This window comes from Synchiropus splendidus, chromosome 14, assembly GCF_027744825.2.
Source record: "Synchiropus splendidus isolate RoL2022-P1 chromosome 14, RoL_Sspl_1.0, whole genome shotgun sequence".
Lineage (NCBI taxonomy): Eukaryota > Metazoa > Chordata > Actinopteri > Syngnathiformes > Callionymidae > Synchiropus > Synchiropus splendidus.
Window position 1 is genome coordinate 13,640,093 of NC_071347.1, and position 5,508 is coordinate 13,645,600.

Sequence of the window (5,508 nt, forward strand, 5' to 3'; positions counted from 1 at the left end):
AAAATAAACCGCAAGTGCTCTCTCACACTTTTCCAGTGGAGGCCATTGCCAGCTGATATTAAGATTTTACATCCACGGCGTGGATTCTTATCAGCCTTCAACATTATATTGGCTCGTTTTAAGGCAGTAATTCTGTGACATTTCATTACCAGAAAGCGTGTAATGATTTAAACAAGGAAATCAATTGTGTTGAAATTTCAACTGCTGGGGTTCTTTATTGTCTGATTCACAAGGCGCCTATAGATAATTTTCCAACTCAACCCTAATAAATTCCCCGTCCCGTGGGAGATTGGAAGCCAATAACTGGTTAAATATGAATCAGTAGAAACTTTGAGTGAGGGCCCCCGTGGAATAAGATAGATTAACTGACTTTATGGGGTTATTGAAGGATGTGAAGGAGGCGGAGCTCTGTAAGGTGCAAGCTCAAGCTGCCACAAGGGCTAAATACACAGGACACTCATTTTGGTGAGCTCTGTCTCCTCCTTTATAAATGAATGTAAAAAAAAAAAAAAAAAAAAATACTTTTCAACTCAATAACTTGATGATAAATCTGTATCCCTGTGTCACTACATATATCATCACATAAAAGCTCATTGCTATCAATAGCTATCGATGTCCTCCCGCGCCCGATGGAATATTTCAGTTTTAGTATCGACTGCAGCTGCTGTGGATGAACTGTAACAGCCTAGTTATTAAAATCAATAGCAATAGCTACAATCCCTTAATATAAGATTGGCTCTTGACTCAGTCAATGTATATCAAGTCACTCTGCCTCTAGAGCACATAATCCCAGTCTGAAAAAAAGAGGTTCGGGCAATGAATATAGATCAGACAGGAACATGCGGAGCACGGGTTTTATCTGCACAACTGACAGAAACAGCACCAAAACTTCATGTTATAGTACTGTGCTATCTGCAAAATGACATATTTTGCCTGTTTAATTGTGTGCAATTGCAGCATAATTTTGTAAATACTCAAAATTTGGTGAAGCAGGTTGACCTACTAGTGTCTCTCTAAGACCAAAGGAAACTATTTATCCACTCGATCCACTTACATTTACTGGGAAGTTTCTTTTAGTTGGGCATTGTTTGGTCGTCCGCTCATCCTGATGTAACTCCTGAACTGTTGCTGTATTATTACATAAGATTTTCACTTAAAAAACAGACACCTTGTGATGATGTGCTTTTATATATCAAGTTTTAGAACTCTCAAATGTCCCACATAAACTAGCATACTTCAAAAAAAAAAAAAAAAAAAAAAAAAAAGCACCAGCTAGCTTTAAGCCCAGAGACGCCTTCAGCTATAGTCAAACCCTTGACCTTTTTCACCACTATTCTCCTTACATTACATTTATTGATGAAAACATTTTCCACTGATGCATATATGCTTCATGAAGACATTATGTGTTTAGGAAAATACATATTTATTCAAAGATAAATGCTGTAAATTCTTCCACTGGGTGTGAGCCCTCGTGTTCCTACATTGCTTCGACAAGCGCGCTCGTATATAAACGGCTGATATGTATTGACTTCAATTTAGAAAATGCTGCCCTACACTTTTCCTTCAACGGCGCCCCCAGGCACCTGGTGGGAAATCCAGACCCGCTCTGCCAAACAAAATGTATTACAGAAGGTCACTAGCACTAGTTTGGAGGGTTTAACAAACCCCTGTACACCTCCTCAATCTTCAGTTGAGGTATCACAGATGTCATTATTGGTGGTGACAGCTAGAGGCAGTTGGTTTGTGTGTCACATTGAATACGTACCTGTGTTTGAGTCTGCGTGATGGCTCAGAATGTGTTTGTTTAGGAGCGATTACCCTCTTGGCCTCAGCTTCAATGGATGTAAATGAAACTGTGATTTTGCACTTAAGCAAAACCTGCTCTTACCAACTGTGGTTCACTCATCCGTCTGCTGGCTGCTGGGAATAAACAACGCGCTCTCGCCACTCAAAGAAATACATTGCATCCACGCAGTATATAGAAAGACAATCCTGACAGTCTGATGTTGACATGCTGGATTGGTGTTCCGAGATAAACAACTGCCGCATTATTAGCACACGTGACAGTCTGGGTCAACGGTGCAATTCATTTCAGAGCTCAAACCATTTTTCACGATTATTTTCGCGACTTGACACCTATGTAACAGAGCCCTGGCAGAGAATGAAATTGCTGAATAATAAGACGTTTATAAAGTATTTCGCACAAATCCACTGTACAGTAGAGCCTTTAATTTACTTAGAACTTTAATTTAAAAAAAAGAAAAGAAAGGAAAACAAAGAAAAAAGTCGCATAATATCACTGAACAGATGACAAAAAATGAAAAGAGAAGACTGAAAAAAAAAAAAAAAATATATATATATATATATATGTGTGTGTTTTATTAGAATGTGAAAAACAGGTGGTTGTTGAAGCGGAACAAGATGCAGAAGTGAAAAAGTCGACAGGTTGTTTGTTTATTGCTGTGCAAGCCAGGAAAGTAAAATGATAATGTGACGCATAAATCGCAACATGACATTCTCGTTCTTTAAAGACGTTGTCATATGTGGTGGTGACGTCTCGACTTTCTCATTTCTAATCATGAAGTGACTGCAAATTGGTTTCGTGCACTCCGTGCTGCGATGGCACACTTGACCTTGACCACCCTTGGCATCCATGGATTTGGTGGCAGCAAATAAATGAATCCATGAATAATGTGGCCCATTTTAATCTGATAATTTTCATAACAGCTTGGAAGAGGAGCTGCTTCTTGACTTCAAGACACAATATAATCTTGTGTATCTAGAAGTGTTGCATTGTTGACAACTAAAGAAACTTACAAGAATTTTTTTTTTCCCCGCCCCATATTGTGATCTTCTATATCTTTGCCCTTCTTTTTTAGCTTTTGAAATATCATTGATAACTTCGACAAGAGCTCTCACAGTCAAGAAGAAACCTATTTTTTATTTTTTTTTTAAATAATAATAATTATTATTATTAGCTTCTACCTTCTGTTTTGTGTGGTGAATAGTTTGATCTGTTAAAGCAGTTATACAAACCAGACTCGTATAGACCCGTGCAGCTATTCGTAAATATCCTCTTGAAAACAGCATTACTTCATGGGACATCAAACATTGACAAAGTCCCTATTGAGAGCTGCCTGTTGGCACAGTAACTCTCCGCGCAAGGAAAAGGAAGTCACACACTGGCAGAATATTAATAACAGCGAGCCAATCGCAGGGGTGCACAGGGGAACGCTATTTGCATATGAGAGGTGAGAGAGTCCATCCAACACACTGCCCTCATACATCTCTGGAGTAGTCGGACGTGGATGTGAGCATGTTTAGCCCGTTCAACACCGAGTCTTTACAAACTTTTCTGAGTCAACAAGACTTGTTTGACTTCTCCTGGTGTGGAAGGTAATGTTCAAATAATTCTCATCCGGATTTCCTCTAGGATGCCGTTGAGATTTTCACACTGACGCAGCTCACAACAAATTGAATCCTGTTTCTCTCATATCTCCGGCGCTTTCGCTTTCTAATATCAGGGCCAACTTTCCGTCAGGATAAGGACTGATCGACACGCAGGTTAAAAAGTCAGGCCAAAGGTCATCCGTGCGCCGGTTAACAAAATGGCTGTGGATCCAATGTGGGGGAAAAATAAAGCAGGGCCAGTTTTATATCAACCTCCTGAAATTAATGAAGGCACTAATGGGATTTTAATGATTTCAGTTTTATTTTAACGGAAACATGTGGCCGTGATTACAAGTGCTCAGCTTCATTATTACCGTTATTCGTATTCATCACGCCCCAAAATATGTGCAATCCTCTTTGTAGACAATGGGATTCCAGTGAGCCACGCTGAATATACAAATATGATGGATAGAATTTTACATTTGAAGACAAACGGAGGGACTGCAGATGTCTGCGCGGTATATAAAAGAATAAAAATAGAACATATGCTTCATTCACGAAAAACGATTAAGCAGCAAGAAGTAATGAACTACTGCGTTTGAGAGAAATGCCATTATGTTTCAATATAGCAGCAATTGTCAACGTCCCCTCAGCTCTCTTTGCGTCTTCTCCTCTCCTTCCCTCTCCTCCTTTGTGCATTCCGACAAAACACTTCAAAACACATTAAATCAATTGTCGTCTTTTGCATCATGTGCAGTTTTGCATGAGCACACCACATTGTGTTGATATTGGTCATCGGAGTCCCAATCCTGTTCCCACTAAATTGAAATCATTACAATCGATCAATGAGTTGGAGGTTCTTCAGTGGACAATGGATTTGTTAAACAAAGTGACTCGATGCTGCATTGTGTGAGAAGAGCAGGGACGAGGACGTAAGAGACAAATGACTTTGTCATCACAATCACTGTCCATATTGTGGCTAATGCGGAATTTACTCTTCTTTGGTGGCGGAATCGAAAAGACGATAAAAATCTGATGTACAAGCAAGAACAAAATGGTTTCAACCTCAAAGGGGCTCAACCAAAAGAATGGAGGCTGGAATGCATGATTTTTTTTTTATTTTATTTGAGTTCCAATTTTGTTATATTGAGTTGGAAGCAGTGGCTCTGACCTCAGGTTGCTCTTCCAAAGATTGAGCTCAGGCACAGGCAGGAAAACCTCATCGAACCACAAAAAGACGATGAGCCTATGTTGTTTTGTTAAGCGCAGGAACCATGTTGTCATCTCAGCAGTCACAAATAATCTCAGCGATGATCGGCGCTTCTCTGTGATATTATATTATAAGCAGAGTTGCTGCAGTTACTTTGAAAAAGTAATCCGACTACTGGTTACTCCCTCAAAAAGTAACTTAGTTACAGTACCGATTACTTGAATTTAAAAGCAACTAAGTTACTATTAAACTTACATTTGGCAGCCGACTACAATGAATAATATCTTTTATGTCAATTTTGAGGTTGGAGTTCTTCTGGGTCCAGCGTTTTTCCATGTTTATTAAGAATGACAAGCAAAACAAAGTGGAATATTGTCATTTATATAACAAAATATAGGGAATGCACCATTATTTTTTATTAATGTTATACTTTTTTTTGCTTTTTTTTTAACTGCAAGGCAGAAGTTTCTTAAGTGTCAGTGTGTCACATCTCCTGTTGGCCACCTGGAGGCAGTAGTTGCAGTAAAGTGGCTGCTCTTACTACGCTCTGTCGCACCGGAGGATGATTTTATATCTGACTTTCGAGAGAAAATGCAACATCAGTACATCACATGAGTACCGTTTCTTCCTGCACCAAAGAAAAAAATAGTCTATAAAAGTCTAAAAATCTATCATAAGTGTTGTTTAACTTGACCTATCAACATAATTTAAAAGAAACTGGTGCATAGTTTTTTGAGTCCGCACTTTTGACACATTTGCGAGGCTACTTTATTTCGCTCTCTTTAACCGGTGATTTCTGTGTGTTGGTGGATCCTGCAGGGTTCATACTGTCATCTATAGTTACTCAGTTACTCAGTAACCTTATAAGTGAATGGGTGGGGTGAATGCAGAGACAACAGACCAACAGT